Source organism: Peromyscus maniculatus, chromosome 9, assembly GCF_049852395.1.
Source record: "Peromyscus maniculatus bairdii isolate BWxNUB_F1_BW_parent chromosome 9, HU_Pman_BW_mat_3.1, whole genome shotgun sequence".
In the NCBI taxonomy this organism is placed as follows: Eukaryota; Metazoa; Chordata; class Mammalia; order Rodentia; family Cricetidae; genus Peromyscus; species Peromyscus maniculatus.
The window spans coordinates 51,536,889-51,557,852 of NC_134860.1; the positions used below are offsets into that span (position 1 = coordinate 51,536,889).

Here is a 20,964-nt window from a genome sequence, read left to right on the forward strand (position 1 = left end):
TGTTCCACAACACACACCAGGACTTACACATTTAACTCACAGAGACTGTAGCAACATGAACACAGTTTGCACAGGTTCAAACCGGCAGGGTTCCAATACTGAGAGGGAAAGGTGGACCTAAGTTCCCACTCCTAACCAAGAAGTCATCTCCAATTGACACCCACTTCAAAGGAAAACTTTGTTTTCTCCAATGAAGTCTCAATGGTTATTTTAACCACACTTAGGGGCAGGTCCCATATCCAGCAGTAGATGACCAACACAAAATAAACTCACTGGTGTTTCTACAAATTTTTTTTGTCTCATATTGCTTTGTTTGGGCTTTTTGTGTGTGTGTGTGTGTGTGTGTGTGTGTGTGTGTGTGTGTGTGTGTGTATTACTAGTCTTTTACAGTTTTGTGTTTTATGAGATTTTATTGTGTATGTGTTTCTTTGTGTATGCATTTCTTGTGTTTTCACTTTTTCTTAATTCTGGTTTGTTTGGGTTTTCTTCTTTCTTTATCTTGTGCCTTATTAAATTGTGTATTTTAACTTAAACTCAAGAACAAATGAAGAGACAGTTTGGCAAAATTTGCTAAAATAAACCTAGCATTACATTCTAGATATAAGTCACCAAAATTGTTCACAGGAGTAAATATGGAGAAATCAGGACAGAATCATTCTATGACACATAAACTATTTAGAAATGGCCTTGGTCATTTTTGTTGTAAGTGCGTAAAATTGTTATTTAATAAACTCACAAATTCTCACCACAATTAACAGCTATTTGGATGATTCTAAAAAACAAAGGGTGATAAAGGTAAACGGGAAGAAAACTAGCCAGCAAGTAAGGCTAAAACAAGTATTTCTTTTCACTTACAGCATAACCACTGGATTATCACATACACACACCAAAAAGAAAAAAGAAAAAAAAAAAGTTGAGCATACATTGAAACTTTAAGACAGGTCACAAAATATAAGATAACAAGTCAGAATTTAGAACAGTAACAGACAGAAATCAGAAGAAAAGTTGCTATGGTAACAGAAGTTCTAGATGAAGAACCAAGTCAGGAAGAAACATGGTAGGGATACTGAGGAAAATTCGGGTGTTATAGTTTGCTTCCTGTTCTGTGAGAAATATTATGAACAAAATCAAGTAGGAATGAAAGACATCTCTTTCATTATTCTCCCCCTTCATCCTGCCTCCAACACCCAGCCCTCCCAATCCACTCCCTCAAGTTCCCATTCCTCCATCTCCCCTTCCCCAACCCCCATTCACCCAGGAGATATCCCCCATTTCCCCTTTCCAGGAAAATCCATGCATCCCTCTCAGGGCCCTCCTTGTTATCCCCAGCCTCTCTAGGGCTGTGGACTGTAGATCGGCCATCGTATACTTAACTCCTAATATCCACTTATGAGTGGGTACATGCCATGTGTGTTTCTGGATCTGGGTTACCTCACTCAGGGTGATTTTTGTCTAGTTCCATCCATTTGCCTGTGAATTTCATGCCATTGTTTTTGACAGCTAAGTAGTACTCCACTGTGTAAAGGTACCACATTTTCTTTATCCATTCTTTGGTTGAGGGGCATCTAGGTTGTTTCCAGGTTCTGGCTATTACAAATAAAGCTGCTATGAATGTAGTTGAGCAAGTGTCCTTGTGGTATGATTGAGCATCCTTTGGGTATATGCCCAAGAGTGGTATAGCTAGATCTTGTGGTAGGTTGATTCCCAGTTTTCTGAGAAACCACAACACTGATTTCCAAAGTGGCTGTAAAGGTTTGCACTCCCACCAGCAATGGAGAAATGTTCCCCTTGCTCCACATCCTCTCCCACATGAGCTGTTGCTTGTGTTTTTTATCTTAGCCATTTTGACAGGTGTAAATGGAATCTCAGCTTTGTTTTGATTTGCATATCTCTGATGGCTAAGAAAATTGAGCATCTCAAGTGTTTCTCAGCCATTTGAGATTCTTCTATTGAGACTTCTCTGTTTAGATCTATACCCCATTTTTTAATTGGATTATTTGGTTTGTTGATATCTAGTTTATTGAGTTCTTTATATATTTTAGAGATCAGTCGTCTGTCGGATGTGGAGTTGGTGAAGATCTCCTCCCATTCTGTAGGCTGTTGTTTTGTCCCTTTGATGGTGTCGTTTGTGTTACAAAGAGAGGCTTTTCAATTTGATGAGGTCCCATTTATTAATTGTCTGTCTTAATGCCTGTGCTATTGGTATTCTGTTCAGGAAGTTGTCTCCTGTGCCAATGCATTTGAGATTATTTCCCACCTTCTCTTCTACCAAGTTCACTGTACCTGAATTTATATTGAGGTCTTTGATTCACTTGGACTTGAGTTTTGTGCAGGGTGGGGGATATGGATCTATTTGCATTCTTCTACATGCTGATATCCAGTTAGACCAGCAACACTTGTTGACGATGCTTTCTTTTTCCCAATGTATAATTTTGGCTTCTTTGGAAAATGATAAAATGGGCTGAGAAAGAAATCAGGGAATCCACACCCTTTACAATAGCCTTAAATAAAATGAAATATCGTGGGGTAATTCTAACCAAGCAAGTGAAAGATGTGTATGACAAGAATTTCAAGTTTTTGAAGAAAGAAATTAAAGAAGATATCAAAAGATGGAAAGATCTCTTATTCTCATGGATTGGTAGGATTAACATGGTAGAAATGGCCATTTTACCAAAAACAATCTACAAGTTCAGTGCAACCCCCATTAAAATCCCAACACAATTCTTTTCAGACCTTGAAAGAATAATACTCAACATCATATGGAAAAACAAAAAATCCAGGGTAGCTAAAATAATCCTGTATAATAAAAGAACTTTCAGAAGTGTCACCATTCCTGATTTCAAGCTCTACTACAGAGCTATAGTAATAAAAACCACATAGTACGGCATAGTAGCAGACAGGTGAATCAATGGAATCTAATAAAAGACGCAGATGTAAATTTACACGCCTATGGACATCAGAATGTCGACAAACATCTGACTTCTTAATGGAGACTCTGAAAGCCAGAAGGGCCAGATTGGATGTTTTATAAACTAAAAGAGACCACAGATGCCAAGTCAAACTTCTAGACCCAACAAAACTATTAATCACAACAGACAGAGAAAGAAAACCATTCCACAATAAAAACTAAATTTAAGCAGTATTTGTTTACCAATCCAGCTTTACAGAAGGCACTAGAATGAAAACTTCATGTTGAAGATATTAACCACAACTAAGAAAACACAAGGAATAAATACTACCAGAACAGTAAATCAAATAAAAAGACATAGACTAACAGATTGCATTAGAAAATAGGACCCAGCCTTCTGCTGCATCCAGAAAACATGCATTTCCATCATCTTAAGGTAAGAGGATGGAAAAACAATATTTTAAGCAAACGGACCCAAGAAGCAAGCCAGTATAGCCACTTTAATATCTGACAAAATATACTTCAAACCTAATCAGAAAAGATAGGAAAGGACACCACATATTCATCAAAGAAAAAAATCCAACCAAAAGATATTACAATTCTTAACATTAATGCACTAAACACAAGAGCACCCATGTTCATAAAAGAAACATTACAGATAAAATCACATATTGACCCTCACACAATGATAATGGATGACTTCAATATCCCACTATCATCAATAGACAGGTCACCCATACAAAAACTAAACAGAGAAATATTAGAGTTAAATAATGCCATAAATCAAATAGGTCTAGCAGACATTTATAGAACACAAACACAAAAGAATATACTTGCCTCTTAGCAGCTCATGAAATTTTCTCTAAAGTTGAGCACATACTTGAACACAAAGCAAGTCTCAACAAATACAAGAAAATTGAAGTAATATCCTGCATCCTATCTAACCATCATGGATCCAAGCTGGTTATCAACAACAGCAGAAATTTTATGAACTCGTGGAAACCGAACAGCTCCCTACTGAATGAAAAACAGGTCAAGACATAAATCAAGAAGGAAATGTTGAACTTTTTAGAAATTAATGAAAATGAAAACACAACAAACCTATGGGACACAATCAAGACAATTCTAAGAGGCAAGTTCACAGCCTAGGTGCCTACATAACAAACTGGAGAGGTCTCATGTTGGTAACTTAACAGCACACCTGAAAGCAGACATGTTGATCAATGGAATCAAATTTAAGACCCAGATATGAATCCACATGGCCATGGACACCTGATTTTTGACAAATAAATAAATAAATAAAACACACTGGAGAACACAGAATCTTCAACAAGTGGCGCTGGGCAAATGAATAGCTGCATGTAAAAGAATTAAATCCATATATATAACCCTGCACAAAACTCAACTCCAAATGGACAAAGGACCTCAGTGTAACAGCGGATATCCTAAATGTGATCGAGGTGTATGCAGGGAATAGACTCAAACTCATTGGCACAGAAAAGAACTTTCTGAAAAGGACACCAATAGCACAGGCACTAAGACCAACAACTAATAAATGGGAATTCATGAAGCTGAAAGATTTGTGTATGGCAAACGACACCATCACTCAAGAAAAGTGGCAGGCTACAGAATGGGATAAGATCTTTCCAAATTATACATCCAAAACAGGGTTGGTATATAAATACATAAAGACAAAAAAAAAACCTGGACACTTAGAAAACAACCCAATTTTTAAAATCAGGTGCAGAACTAAACAGATTTTTCAAGAGATGAAACATAAATGACTGAGAAACACTTAAAGAAATGTTCAACATCCTTAGTCATCAGGAAAATGCAAATCAAAACTACTCTGAGATTTCATTTTACACCTGTCAGGATGGACAAGGTCAATGAAACTAATGACAGCTCTTGCTGGTGAGGATGTGGGGGAAGGGTACCACTTATTCATTGCCAATGACAGTGCCAATTTGTACAGAAACTATGGAAAGTGGTGTGTCAGTTCTTCAGGAAGCTGTGAACAGATCTACTCCAGTATCCAGCTATACAGCTCTTCATCCTACTATAGAGACACTTGCTCATCCATATTTATTGCGTTCTATCACAATAGCCAGAAACTGGAAACATCCTAGCTGTCCATCAATGGATGAGTAGATAATAAAGTGTATTTACACAGTGGAATATTATTCAGCTGTTAAAAAAAAAGAATAATGAAATAATGCATGTTTTTTCTTATATGTGGATATTATCTTTTAAGCCTTCAATGTTTATGTATAATACATACAACCACAGACACTAGGTATTAAGTAAGGGACTAGGGGAGAGGGGAGGATCCCCAAGTAAGGATAGTAGAACATAGAGTTATGGAGAGACAGGGGAGAGACTGGAGTAGGAAGACTAAGTGGAGAGAGGGATGCAAGAAAGGATTAAGAGATGAAATATGTGGAGGGACAACTAACATTAAGGGTCATTTGAGGAATCATGTGGAAACCTACTACTGAATAAGTTTTTTTTAATATATACATATATGAAAGAAATCTAAATGGAGTAACCAAATAGTGGAAGAGACAATGCCCCAACTAAATGTCTTTTGCCACCAAGTGAAATTTCTAGTGTCAAAAATGGTTATATCTAGTTGAGTACTGGGCAAAAGCCCCTTGGAAATCCATAAACAACTCAGGCTATTGCCAAGACTATTGTTGGCCCTACACAAACTGATGACGAGGACCTATTTCTGAAAACACTGTGTACATTTCTCTTAGAACATGGAGAAGTCAAACTGGTGCCTAACAAAGCCTTCACCCCTGACTAGTGTTCATGGTACTCAAAGGTGTCATGAGGATAAAGGTAACTGTAACCGCCAACCCAGTTACAAAGCCTGCCATATACAATGATGACCTGCCTGCAAGGTATGCCGGTGACACAAACATTGTGGGGTAAACAACCACTCTCTGATTGGATTTAAGACCCACTCCATGAGATGGAAGTCCTACTTGACAATGCTAGAGTACCCAAGAACCTGAGACTAGCTAGGCCCTGGGCTAGGGGAACACCAGATACTACTGTTCTGCTAAAGGGACATAGCAATGACTTTCCTAATGGTGTTCTACTATACCCATCTATCAATGCTTTGCTTAGCCGTCATCAAAGAAGCTTCTTCATGCAGTAGATGGGCTAACACAGAGGCCCACAAATGGGCAATGTGCAGAGAGTGAGAGATTTGGGAACACTCAGTCTTAAATGGGATATCTTAATCAAACCCCTCCCCTCAGGACTCAGACAACTATACAGAAATGGAGGCAGAAATATAGTAAGAGCCACAGGGGACAGATGACTTCAAGGTAATTGTGTCTTCCAGATACCACAAGACTGATGCATATGTGAACACACAGAGACCGTCATCATACAGACGGCCTACACAGTTCCAAGCCAGACAGGGTCCAAGTGCTGAGAGGGAGAAGTAGGCGAGAACTCCCACCCCTAAACAAGAAGCTATCTGCAATTGACATCCCCTGCAAAAGAAGAATTTGTTTCCCCCAATGAAGTCTCGTTGTGCATATTATCCACATTTAAAGGTATGTTCCATGCCCAGCAGTAGACAGCACACACAAAATGAACTCAATGGTTATTTTTTGTTGTATACTTTTCGTCTCATTTGCTTTATTTGTTTTTGTTTGTCTGTTGTTTGTTTGCTTGCTTGCTTGCTTGCTTGCTTGAGGTTTTTGTTAGTTTTGTCTTGTTTTTTTTTTATCTTACTGGTCTTTTGCTGGTATACCATGGTTTCTGGTGGGTGGAGAGAAGAGTGGCCTCCCTGAATCCTTCAAGCAGAAGGCACTGTTGTAAGTTATCCTTTTGTACAAACTGGACAAAGGCAGCCGGGAAACAAGGGCGGGGAAATGAAAACCATAATCAAGCTCTTAGGCCGTTTTGAAGGGAGGTTGCATAGGAAAGTACAAGGCCTGAAACCACATTCCCTTGAAATAGATGAGCTCTGGACCACTGTTTGACTACACTAAGCATTACCAATAAATTCTCAGCCAGTCTCCATGAAGTGATGTTTGAGAAAGATTAACGGGAGATTTAACAAAAGAAAAAAGAAAGAAAGAAAGAAAGAAAGAAAGAAAGAAAGAAAGAAAGAAAGAAGGAAGGAAGGAAGGAAGGAAGGAAGGAAGGAAGGAAGGAAGGAAGGAAGGAAGGAAGGAAGGAAAGAAAGAAAGAAAGAAAGAAAGAAAGAAAGAAAGAAAGAAAGAAAGAAAGAAAGAAAGAAAGAAAGAAAGCTTGTTTCAATAAACGTAATAAATTTCCTGAAGCCCCCCTCGGCATTCTGACTCTGACTTGGACAGAGAGCTGCTGATGAGTTTCAGAACTATGGAAGACTGAGTCTTGCATGATACAAAGGCATCTGAACACGCATCTCTCCTTAGAAAGGGCAGTGTGAAATGACATGGTCATTTATTAATAGCACCGTGAAAGAAAAAGTTATGGAATGTGGGAAGAAAGAAAGGAGACAATGTAGCTAGCTTTGTGGGCAGGGCAGGGGGAGCACGGGAGAGCATTTTCAACTGAGCCTTAGTCTGACACTCCTGGGAAATGCACTTGCTTGTCGAAGCTCGTTTACTTCGCAATCTGTTACTGAGGGAAAAGTTCAACGGCTTTGCATTTCTGTGAGCTGGAAGCTAACCTACAAAACAGAAAGAATAGTTAATCCCAGATTGTAATGTGGACTGTCTTAGTTGCTGTTTGATTGCTGGGATCATGATCAAGGCAACTCACAAAAAAAAAAAAAAAAAGCATTCAATCAGGGGCTTGCTTTCCGTGGGTGAGTCCATGACCATCATGGCAGGGAGCATGGCGGCAAGCAGGCAGGCATGGCATTGGAACAACAGCTGAGAGCTCACATCTCCTCAGCAAGTAGAGGACAGAGAAAGCAAGAATGGACCTGGTATGGGTATTTTAGACCTCAAAGCCTACCCCCCAGTGACATACCTCCTCCAATAAGTCCACACCCTCTCTAATCCTCCCCAAACAGTTCCAACTAGGGACCAAGCATGCAAATATGTAATGAGCATATAGGGGCCTCTTCATTCAAACTACCTCATGGACACAAACAATATCTTAATTTGCAGTCAACTCATTTACATGCTTTTCCTGTAAGCCCTTGTGGAATCAGTATTATTTATTGCTGGTTTTCTCAGAAAGGACTTTAATAAAACTTGGACACAGCCTCACTCCCAATTTCTGTGAGATGTATTACCTTTAGAAATAATATGCCTAATTTGATATCTAATATGGTAAAAATGCCACATTGAGGGGTATTCTATCATCAATTTGGATGATCAATTTCTTATACTTAAGCTATGAAATCTTTATTCCATATCCAACTGATTTGGACAGAAAGGTAGCTGGCCGTTATTTATTTAATTTTATCATCCTAACATTCAAATATTCTGTTAGAAGAACTCTAATGAAGTATATGCTTCAGAACATTCTTAATTACTTTTTAATAGTCTGAATTTGGCCATGAAGGAAAGAAAAGTTGATTAATTTATGTCAAGAGTTTCAAATTCTGTGAAGTATGTTAGACCTCTCTTCATAGCCATCTGGCACATTCTGGCTTTGAATAGCATCTTCATAGAAACACCACCTGCAAGCAAAAAAGTCTTCATAAAGCAAATTCTATTCTATATTTTTGTGGAAGGGTCTCATATCTCTGAGGGTATGACAAGAGCCTAAACACGTCAGCACGGACTTGCTTCTTACTTGAAATGACCTTACTAAATGCATCCTTGTATCCTAGATACAAAAGCCTGCTCTGACTACTTAGGGGATACTAGAGGATTCAGTTGTCAATTAAATAGTTATGGGGGTGTCCTCCTCCCCTCTTCCTTTCCATCAACTCCTACTTCCTCTCTCCATTGAAGGCTACAGCACCTTCTCTACCAATGTCTTGAGTTCTGGGGTTCCTAACTCTTTTTCAAGGTTACATGTAGGTTCTGGAGAATCCTATTGATCCCCCACTCTCAATTACCGCTGAACTGCTCTGATAAGTGTGCGCCTCCAGTGAGAAAGAGCCCTCCAGCACAGACCCAGCAGCACTGCAAGCTGAAGGCACTCAAAGTGAGCTCATCAGTACATCTCCTTTGGGTCCTTGGGTCCTTGTGCTTTATGTCAACTTGACGTAAGTTAAAGTCATCTGAGAGGAAGGGACCTTAATTAAGAAAATGCTCCCATAAGATCGGGCTGCAGGCAAGCCTGTAGGGCATTTTCTTAATTAGTGATTGATGGGGGAGGGCCACTCTATTGTGGGTAGTGCCATCCCTGGACTGATGGTCCTGGGTTATATAAGAAAACAGGCAGACCAAGCTATGGGGAGCAAGCCAGTAAGCAGCTCCTCTCCATGGCCTCTGCATCACCTCCTGCCTCCAAGTTCCTGCCCTATTTGAGTTCTTGTCCTGACTTCCTTCGATGATGAACAGTGATATGGAAGTGTAAGCCAAATAAACCCTCTCCTCCTCTACTTGCTTTTTTGTCATGGTGTTTCATCAAAGCAATAGAAACCCTAAGTCAGCCCTCCTCCAGTGGACCACTCCAGTGAAGGAAATCCTCATCCCCTCTGAGACGTTTTCCTTGGACAAGGGAGCTCCAGTGGCCCTGAAGTGGGAAAGGCAGGTTCTCGTAGCCAGGATATCAAAGTAAACTTACAATGTTCATCCTCTAGTCAGAGTTACTACTAACAGTACAAGTGTGAGGTGCAGATGACTAAACTCACTAGTGTTCGCTCTCCGGAACCAAGGACAAATGGCTAGCAGAGGTGCCTAGTAACATGTCAAAGCGTTCACTGGCTAGTTCTTCCAGAATTACTCGGTACCTGTGGCTCCTCCCAGCTCTCCCAGAATCACTCGGTACCTGTGGCTCCTCCCAGCACTTCTCACCCCACCCCTTACCCTACCCTAAACCTCTCCCTCCCAGGGGCTGGGCTTCTGCTTCTCTTGCTACAGCCTGATCCTTATATAACTCCGCCATTTTGGCTATGCGGCTCTTTTGAACTCTTGGCCTTTTGGCCTGGACCTCCTCTTGGTCAGTGGCCCCCCTTGCTCTCCCTCCCTCTTTCTCCCCTCGTGGTCTGGTTTAGTCTGCAGCCATGTTGAGCGTGGACTCCTCCCTCTGCCTGCTTTCTCCCTTGTATCTACGATAAAAACCTTCTCCAAACTTTAGGCGTGGTCAGGTCCTCCTCCTTTTATGTCTTTTTTCATTCACTTAAGTCGTAAAACAAAAAGTCAAATAAATAGAAATGGGGCTTGGGGTGAAGAAGTGGTTATGGGGATGGGAGGCGACTATGAGAGGGTGGAGTGAGGGGAACCAGAATGTGTTATGTGCATGTCTGCAATCTTCAGAGAACAAAGTTAATAAAAGTAGAAAACTCTTAAGTTTTTAGATCAAGTTGATGTAAATCCAAAATCATTACCAAGGCTCACAAAGCCTTCCTTGCTCAGACCACATCTGGCTTGCTTCTCTGACCTCATCCCCATCACCTGTACTGAAGTGTGCACCTGCTGTCTCCCAAGTGACCTTCCAAGTCCTTTTCCCTACCTTCCCCCTGTGCTTGGCCCCCAGGCCACCAATCTGTAGAGAATACATCAATGAATCCTCTTGCCTTCTGGGTTCTATTCAAGAGGAGATGCTACGGAGCTCAGAAGGAAAAAGTAGAAGGTCAGGGTAACTCTTTCCCCAGCTTCTTCCTTGGGACTAACATAGGCTGGCATTGACTTCTAAGTACCAACTCAGCTAATTCTTGAAGAGGCTTTTCCAGACGGTCTATTTCCAGTTCTGATAACCTCTCCTCTCTCATTCAATGTCTGGAATGATGCTCATCCCGGGTGCATTATAGTCTCTACCTTACTTATATTTCATGTGTTTACAACTGATGGCGTGTTCCCTCAAATTATACAAGCCGCCATTAATTTCCCGCCAGATCTCACTGATATCAGAACCAAATGTATGCTAGTTTCAGCTTAAATGTTGCTTCTTCAGTGAGGCCCTACTGGCCCTGCCTGTTAAACCTCTCTCAGTACCTGTATATCTCCTCTAACAATACCCGCTACACTCAGTGGAAAACACTGAAAGTTAATGTCACCTTCTCTAAAGACATCGTGCTCTGTGACATCAGCAGTCAGGTCTGTCTCTGACACAGCAATATCTAAAGAGCTCACGCAGCATAGCGGTTTCCTCTGAGATAAAGCAATCCATCTTGGCCAGAAGCTCATTAAGATTCAGGAAGTAGATTTGGGCATGGTGGCACAGGCCTTTAATCCCAGCACTTGGGAGGCAGAGGTGGGTGGGTCTCTGAATTTGAGGCCAGCCTGGTCTACAGAGTTTAAGGACAGCCAGGACAGCTACACAAAGAAACTCTGTTCCCAGACCGACTGAGAAAAGCACACTCTTACTGCAAAGTGTCTGAACAAGGGGTGTGTAAGAATAGCTAACAGTTTGCTGAGTTTCTCTGTGTTCTCACTTTCTGTTTGTGATTCTGTCTTCTACCTCCAACTCTCACCAGGGCAATTTCACTTAATGCCTCACCATCCACCGGCTCTATTTTAAAACACCTTGCATATGCAAATACTTGCAAACTTTCCAACTTTCCTGTAAACAATGCCACACTCCTGTTAGAGTTCACAGCCAGGTACCAATTCCTACTTGTCCTTTGACGACCCCTGATAGCTACTCTCCGTTAGCGAAATCTCTTTGTGGACCTTTTCCGTCCCTCACCCCAATTCCCAGCAGCCCTCTGTACTACTTACACACTTTCTTTTGATATATCTTTATAGTGGGGCTGAGAGAGGGCTCGACAGTCAAGAGTACTTGCTGCTCTTGCAGAGGACCCCAGGTCAGTTCCCAGAACTCAGGTTGGCTGTTCACAGCTGCCTATAACTTCACCTCCAGGGAATCTGACCTCCCCCAGGCCCCCATTTGTATGTGCAAATACCCCCACACAGATAGACACACTCATACACATAGGTGCATATGATGGTTTGTGTTGCCAACTTGGCAGAATCTAGAATCACTTGGGAGATGGGCCTAAGTGGGATTCATTGTGTTCATTGAAGTGGGGAGATTTAATCACTGTGAGTTGTACCGTTGCCTGGCTGGGATCCCGGACTGCACACATGAAAAATGGGAGCTGAGGAGCAGCATGCATTCATATTCTCTGCTTCCTGGTTGTGGGTGTGGTATGACCAGCTGCTTCAAGTTCTTGCCACTCTGGCTTCCAGCCATGATGGATTTTTGTGCTTGAACAATGAGCCACAATAAGCCCTTCCTCCTTTAAGTAGCTTTTGTCAGAGTGTTGTGTCCCAGCAACAAGAAAAGGAACTAAGACAGTGCACTGTTCCATATCCCACAGCAGCTCCTGACTCCTCACAAATGTGACTCTGCCTGACTTTGAGTGTCCTCCAGAATCAATGCCTCAGCTTGCTGATCCATCCTGATTCCAACAGGTGATTTTCCATCCTATGTTTTCTGGTCCCTCATTCTTCAGACTTTCTCCAAAGCATTTCACTCTCTCTCTCTTGTGTCTCCCTGTGCCTTCTAAAATAACCTTTAACTCCTTCTCAACCCTCCTGTTATATATTCTTCATGTTCAGTTCATCCAGAGAAACCACACTGAGCTGCTACAGCCTTTTATAATCCCTTCTTTTGTGAATACTCATAGCTGCTCCTAAAAATTATAAACCAATGCTGTGCTGCCCTGCACTGTCGCCTTTCGGTCTATGTGTAATGTTAAACTTTATAACCACCTTACAACTTCATCAAGATCAAGATTAGATCATGTGAAATTAATGAATATTATTTTCCATTCTTACTTACCTGATATTTGATGCGTGTATAGTAGGTGATTTTGACTGTGATGCCTTTGATTTCTGCTAATGTCTTTCATTTTTGCAAGTGGTTTTAAAAGGGAAAATTAGTTCTATCTTATCTGTTATAGAGTTCAAGTAGGAAATGGTATTTCTGTGGGACCTTGCCTGAGACAGTAGAGAACTGAGTTTAGGATTTAAAATGTAGAAAAATTATATGTAGAAAATTATCTAACATGATAGAAAAATTCTGCCTATTCCCCATGTGCTCCAAATCCTAACAAACATTGCTAGATACACACAGGAAAACATGCCAGTGGGTGTCAGCCCAGCAAGTGGGTAGAAAGAGAATCCAGTCTGTCACTACCAACTAGCTGTGTGATCTTAAGCATGTGCGTGACTCTGATGGCCCAGCTCCTCTCCTGCAAAGTCAGATGCTGTGATGACACAATGTGACTCTGCATTCATTTGACATAATGCTTAGTCTGCAGTGGAGCTAAACACATATCGGTGGTTATCATCTTACTCTGCACTTTCTCCCACATCCCTGTGTGAAAGTTGAGAAAGTGAAGAAGCTGACTCTAGCAGTCAACATGGCACAGAAGTTACACTTCCTACAGAAGGGCAATGTGACTCATAAATAACCCAGTTCATCGGAAGCCACCACTTGTGTTTAAGGAAGTCTTCAAGAAACGCCCTTCCATGCCATTCGCACAACAGTCCAGAGGGTGGACAGCTTTTTTTTTTTTTCAAGTCAACACTTGCAACTCAGCGGAGCATGACTGAAGGATTCAAGTTCTGATTTGAAGAAAGGATAAATTCTAAGAATGTGATATGGATGTGATGAGCTGCACTCGGATGGAGGTAATCGATGCTTTATCCCAGAATTTTAAAATTTAAAACTAGGGCGAGGAAGCTTGAGTGTTTTTTTTGTTTGTTTGTTTTTGGTTTTTTTTTTTGTTTGTTTGTTTTTTTTTTTTTTTTTTGGTAATTATACTGTGAGATAAACCCCAGCCAGGAAATGTTTGCAATCGTGTCCACTGCCTTGTGGCAGCATCCAGTTCAAGTGGAGGAAGCTGATACAAAGAAAGAAATGGAGAAATGGATGTACTTGCAAGACTTACACCCCAGATGCTTAAAGCCCAGAAAACACTTTTCAAATGTATCAGTCAGTGTGTTTCTCTTATTTGTTTAAGTTTATTCAATTGATGCACCTTGGGGAAAATCCTTATGGAATCAGTAAGATGCTAAAAAATTTTCTAAGAAAAAACGGTGGTGGCGCACACCTTTAATCCCAGCACTCAGGAGGCAGAGGCAGGCGGATCTTTGTGAGTTCGAGGCCAGCCTGGTCTACAGAGCGAGATCCAGGAAAGGCGCAAAGCTACACAGAGAAACCCTGACTCAGAAAAAAAAAAAAAAAAAAAAAAAAAATGTGAACACCTCTGTCTCAGTAATCTAAGTGTCCTGAAGAGGGCGCTGTTTGCATTCACAACTCTCTTCCCTCTCCCTCTCCCTCTCTCCCCCTCCCTCTCCCTCCCCCTCCCCCTCCCCCTCTCCCTCCCCCTCCCCCTCTCCCTCTCCCTCCCCCCCTCCCTCTCCCTCTCCCTCCCCCTCTCCCTCTCCTTTCCTGTTTTCTCCTCTCCTCTTCACCTCCCCTTCCTTTGTGAATTGCAAAAGAAAGAACTATTGTATTTGGAGAGCCCTGGCCAGCTTGTAGGGCTCCTAAACCTGAGTGTTCAGTGAGCTGGCGCAGGGAAAAGGAAAGATGGAGACACCATTAGCAGTGATTCTGTGGCTTCAGCTAGACTGTGAGTTAACTGCTCATTGTTAAGGGAGCTGTGAGGGAAGAAGAATTATCTGTATGATGTGCACTGAGTAGCAACAAGGTTTAGGTTGCCTCACGGGGTTCCTTGAGGAAGAACTGGGTGATGGAGTGAACCAGTGACCCTGTCCTTCTGGAATGTTCTCTTTGCACAGGGTTAAGTGAAGAGACGACACTTCCTAAGCACCTGGTCAGGAAGAAACAGTACTATCTGCTGCAATTATCCAAGCGCTGCTGCAGACAGACTGTCCTGGGTGAGAGCTGGGGAAAACCCTGGAGTTTCTGTTTGTGTTGCTGTGGAATGGAGCAGTGAAGAGGGGCAGAGGACAACAGCCTCACTTGATGCCAAAAAAGCCAGTGCCAGCACCTGCACTTCTCGGGACTCCAGCACACCCACGCTGCCACCTACCTCTGTGCCATGAGCACACAGTGCTCTCCTGGCGTTGCTGGTCTATACCCAAACCTGCATCTGGCACTCCAGGCTTCCTTAAAACTCCCTGGTTGTATGGCTTAACTCTATCTTTGCATATTTCAGCTAGGAAAAGCCTGAAACAAGTGTGGGCTGGGGGTGGGGGGAAGATAGTGTTTAACATTTATTTCCTGAAATGGAAAGTAAATTTAAGAAGGAAAATCCTGAACATGTTTTTCCTGAAACTACAGTCTTATTCTCAATGGCTTCACATTCAGCGTTCATCAGCCTTCCATCACAAAGTGACTTCACCTTTGATGCGGCTTCACAAATAATTCCTATGAAATATGGAGTCGTTGCTCCCTTTATATGCGAATGTAACGTGGAACACTTGCCAGTGGAAGAAAAGGATTTCATAATTTATGAGAATACTCTATGAGCGGCTCTTTGCCTGGTGCTCCTCCATAAAACACAGAATGCAGAAGTCAAGTCAATCGTGTGATATAGGCATCTGTTGGCCACAATGTTTGGGGAGATTTTTGTAGGACTTTCAAAGATAATAAACAGATTACTTGAAAAGCCCCAACACACACTGGTGAGTGAAATCACTACGTCTGCCCTACCTACAACCCTGAGATACAAACTCTCTTTTGTCGCTTTAATTTTCCAATTAATGTTAGAAAAACTAACTGCCAAATATGCAGGGACCTCATTATCTCTCTCTTTTGAGACCTTCCCTACCACTGCCTGAATCATTTGAGAATACAGGCGATAGGAGCCATTGAAGGAGGTTGTGCCACACCCAGAGCCAACAGCTGGACCTCCCCTTCTTTCTTACTGACATTCAGCCTTTCTTACAGTCTGAGAGGAGATGCTAGACAACCGCTAACACAGCCCCTAAAGAATGACCCTCCACCGTGGGTCACAGCTTGGCCAAGCTCACCTCCTTCCCGGACTCCCAAGTATAAAGATTTTGTCAGTAGCCTTTTCACAGATCCATGACCACTGTCTGTGCCCTGGTAACCAAGGAATGCTAGGTTAAAATGGGTTCTGATAGTTATACCATGCCCCCAACCCCCACATAAGTGCTCGGATGGGAAGGTATCCTGCAGTGGGGAGACAAGGAATACCACCAAATCACACCTATAACAAACCTCACACAGGAGACTCACTGGGAAGGAAAAACCCCAGGAGGGGGGCTGCCTCTGCTTGGGTGAGAAGCAGCAGAGAACTGAGCAGAAGACGAGGTTTATATAGCTTTTCTGGGGAATGGGGGGGCTTTCTAGGGTGGGGATTGGTGGATTTCAAGTCCAGAACTTGAAGTAAACTCAGGGATTGGTGAGATTTCAAGTCCTGAGCTTGGGCTTTTTAAGTCTGTAAGGCAATTTGAGTGGGTGAAGCCTGGCGGTTGAAGGTCCTCAGAGGAGGGACCTGGCCACTCACATTCCTCAAGGGCTTACACCTCCAACAATAGCTCCTTTTCCATTTTCTGCACTCTCTACTTAAGTGATAGGTGTGTTTTGCTTTCCAAATTATCTCATTCCCTGTCTCTAAGGTAACAGCAGTTAAGGATGTGCACCCCTCACTTAAGTAAAGGCATTCTTAGTAACCTACGAGAACCTGTGAGTCTGTACTGGCCAAGGATTCCTTCAATGACTCAGATGACTTACAGCCCAAATAAGACTCTATAGAGAGACAAGTCCCAGGTTTCTATGAGAGGTGTCCCAGAATGATCCCATGGTAGCAACACCAAATAAGCAGTATACTCAGTGAGTTTATATGCATTTTCCAAGGCTTCCTTCCTGAATAAGAGAACTAACCCCAACTTTATGACTGGAAAGCACTCAATTTTTGTAATTTAAGTGAATTAAGTACAATTTAATTAAAAGCAGTAAAATTGTACATTAAGTTCAAATTTCCTTTCTAAAGCATTGAGGAAAATACTGTTTAAAGATTTGTTTGCTTCTAGGTCCTGCTGTGCCTCCATGTGTCTGTAATTTTTCCAAGTTTTACAGTGGGCAGTAAGTAGATAAGTAATCCTCAAGAAATTCAAGTGTGTTCCTGATTTTGCACATTCACTGTTATATACTGAATGTTTGTGCTCCTGAAATTTGTATGTCATAATCCCACCCCCAGTATAGTGGCATTCCAAGACAGGGCATTTAAGGTAGAACCCTTAGGGGTGAATTGGTGCTCTCATAAAAGTTAGAGGCTAAGATGCCTCCCATTCTCTGGCTTTCACCACAAGAGAGGCAGCAGCCTATAATTCTGAAGAGGACTCTCACTGGAACTCTACCATACTAGCATCTGATCTTTGGCTTCCTCCTTACAGACCTGGGAGAGATAAATATCTGTTGCTTATAAGTCAGCCAGCTTATAACTTGAGCTTAGCAGCCCAAACTAAGAAACACACACATTTTCTCAGTTCTTAAAGATGGCCACATGGTTGATTAGTATACCATGGCAGACCAAGCTTATCAATTAGTAAACAGAAAATATACAAAAGAGATTTTTGTCTAAAAATTCTGCTTTTCATTCCAAATTTATAAATGGAGAATGAAAAGCCCCAGAAATCACACTGCGGCTTCAACTGGGTTATAAGCTGCAAAGATATGGAAGTTGACCCCATTCTGCCATGCATCCCTAGGTAGTATGAAAACAGAAAGTTAGAGTGAGGTTCACAGCACTCAGCTCAAGTTTCCTCTGTGGTCATCACAGAAGAGTGAGCACAGGACTGGAAACAAAACACAGTTATCCACAACAATGACCAAAGCAGTATTATCAACAGTTCCGTGCAACACAGTCAGAAGAGAGCCCTGACAGCTTGTTTGGTGTCTTTTAAAAGAAAGAATAGAATAGAAGGTCCATAACTTCTCCTGTTATAGAAAGCACATTTTCCCTTTTTTAATTTGAAGAAAAGAAAAAAAGCAGGTGTACATTTAAAACAGGGCCCTAAGCATAGTGGCGTTTCCTCCTACGCCTGTTGAAGCTGTAGAAGAGGAGGGAAGTTATGAATAAATGCCAGTAGTAACTGTCTTTGAATGGGGGATTTATTCTATTTCTCCTCCACCACCGTCTCTCCACCAGTAGATAGGAGTCAGTGCATAGCTTTCTCACTCTCAAAAAGATTTACATAACTGAGATGCTCATCAAAGCCAGGCAACAAAGCTGTACCAAACATACTGTGGGGCTGAGGACGTAGCTCAGCGGTGAGGCGCTTCTCCAACATGTTCAAGGCCCTGGATCCAATCCCCAGCACTGAAAAAGAAGCTGATGCTTGCACACTAATCACACGGCTATTTTCACATATAATCTCAAGCATTCTACAGCTCAAGGAGTACCAAAGAAAAGCTTCAAGGAAGAATTTGGGGAAAAATTTATCTTCTGGCTTACAGCCAGATTTATCTCAAGTAAATTAGAAGAATTGACAGGCAGAGGAATATCTTGTTTTTCCTATATTTGTTGCCCATTTCTTCTCTCTTCTTTTTTTACATTTTTGGCTTTTTTTTGTTGTTGTTGTTAAATTGTGACATTTATTTAAACTTTTCATCTTTTCAGCCTAATGGCAAACAAATTTCACTTTCAGAAAATGTCCAAGTTAAAAGTTCTCCAAAAGAGGCATTGAAAACAAGCTTTCCTCATATATCCATGAGATGAACAAGCCTGATCAGCAAGATCAGCACCCTTGGATTTTCATTTCCAAACTTCTAAGAAAATGATATTCTTCATTTAGTCAGGCTCAGAAAATGTTCCAGATAGTACAATTAAAATGTAAAAACAACATTTCAACATGTCCTAAGCAGAAACGTGATCATTAAAGGTAAATAATGATAATGGTATATCTCCTCTGGTTGCCCCCAGCATCTATCTGCATGAGCCAATCAGCTTCCCCCAGCATCTGCATGAGCCAATCAGCTTCCCCCAGCATCTGCATGAGCCAATCAGCTTCCCCAGCAGGTGGGAAGAGTCGGCAACAACACCTGACCGGGAGCAAAGGCTCCTGTCACCAGGCAGTGCTTTCTGCCCTGGCAATAATAACTTCCATATTTTGACAAAATGGAGTTTGACATGAAAAACTAACTCAATTCAACAGGGTCTTGCATGGAACACAGCAGGCAGACAGAACTCTGACCTTGTATTTGTCAGTACCTACAAGACATCATAAATTTCAACTTTCCTGAACTGCTACAAGAGCAAGGTCCTTTGCTGATGACTGCTCGTTGGGACATTTTTATTTTGCATTTGTGAACACGGCTTTTTTTATTGTTACATAACCAGAAACAGAGCATTGTGAGAGATTTCTTTTTAGATTTCCATAAGCATCATGTCTTCACATACCAGTTTCCATCTTGAAGCAACCACACAAACCGTTGATGAGGAGGAAAAGATATCCTCACCCAACCCAGTCTGCTGAACAAATGACATCCAAGCCTTCTGTTCTCTCTCTTCTTGTAGAGACTCTTGGACTCTGTGAGAACTGTTAGATCTTAAAGGCAAAAGTAATCAAACCCCTCAAAAGCTGAGTATGACTAAGAATCCATCCACTTGAATTTAGGACATTTTTTAGTACCTCCCTTCCTTTCTTGTTTCCTAACTGAGAAGTACATAGATTGTTTTAAAATAATTTATATTCGCTTTTGGACAATTTTCTAAATATATAATATATTTTGATCAGAATCAGACACTGGAGGAGAGAGATCTTAATTTTTATATTCATTTATCATGATTGGAGAACGTACCTTTTTTAAAAAAGATCTCCTTTGAGGTCAAGTACATAATTGTAATTAATTTTATTTGCAGCTAAAAATATGCATATGGGCAAGCTGGGCAGTGGTGGTGCACACCTTTAATCCCAGCACTCAGGAGGCAGAGGCAGGAGGATCTCTGTGAGTTCAAAGCCAGCCTGGGCTACAGAGTGATTTCCAGGAAAGGTGCCAAAGCTACACAGAGAAACCCTGTCTCAAAAAAAAAAAAAAAGAGGAAGAAGAAGAAAAGGAGAAGGAGAAGGAGAAGGAGAAGGAGAAGGAAGAAGAAGAAGAAGAAGAAGAAGAAGAAGAAGAAGAAGAAGAAGAAGAAGAAGAAGAAGAAGAAGGGAAGGGAAGGAAGGAAGGAAGGAAGGAAGAAAGAAAGAAAGAAAGAAAGAAAGAAAGAAAGAAAGAAAGAAAGAAAGAAAGAAATTAAAAAGGAAAGGAAAAAGAAAAAATATGTATATGGGCAGCTATATCGTCAACATTTTTAATTATATCACTAAATTCTCCTATATCTTTGATTTGTTTTCTACAAAATCTTTCATAGCCTTTAAAGAGACTTGAGATGCCAGAGAGATGGCTCTGTGGGTAAGAGTGCTTGCTGTGAAAGCTTGAGGACCTGAGTTTGGATCCCAGCATTCACATGCAAAGCCAGGCATGACTACTCAACAGACTTGGAGCCTTAGTAGAGTATAGGAGCAAAAGTCATTGGGAGAAGGATCACTGAAGCTTGCTGACCTCCAGCCTAGCTCCAACTTCAGTAAGAGACTCTGTCTCAAAGGAATACTGTGCAGACAACCTAGGATATCTGATATCCTGCTCTAGTTTCCATAGCCATGTACATACATACTCACATACACCATACTTGCACATGTGCATACACACACATACAAATATACATACAAAAATGACTATTAAAATCTAATAACTTTATCAAGTTGTTCTAGAAAATGAATTAATTTCACTTATTTAGCTGTATTATATGTGATTATACATATGGCTTGTAACATTTCTTTATATAGTCATTTTAGCACTGTATAATGCATGGGAAACCATCCACTTCGTCTAGATTTTAATCATGAGTCAGTGTCTTTCATTCTGGGTGGGACTGTCTGCTATATTCTGCTCAGTGCTTACCTCTTCTTTCTTCTGCTTCAAAATAAAAGCCTCTGTCTCCTAGACTTCTCTGATGCCAGGTATGGTCATGAATTCAATTCTGATCAATA

The 20,964-nt window shown here is 41.3% G+C and overlaps 1 protein-coding gene and 1 long non-coding RNA gene across 2 annotated transcripts in view; both read left to right on the forward strand.

The window, feature by feature from the left end:
- The window catches only part of LOC102917268 (M1-specific T cell receptor alpha chain-like), a 775,359-nt gene that overhangs the window by 499,939 nt on the left and 254,456 nt on the right, over positions 1-20,964 (forward strand). The gene's annotated exons all lie outside the window — the stretch shown is intronic.
- Positions 1,019-15,151, forward strand: LOC121832287 (uncharacterized). The gene is made up of 3 exons (XR_013042387.1): positions 1,019-1,057; positions 6,264-6,480; positions 14,737-15,151. It is a non-coding gene; the product is annotated as an uncharacterized LOC121832287 (long non-coding RNA).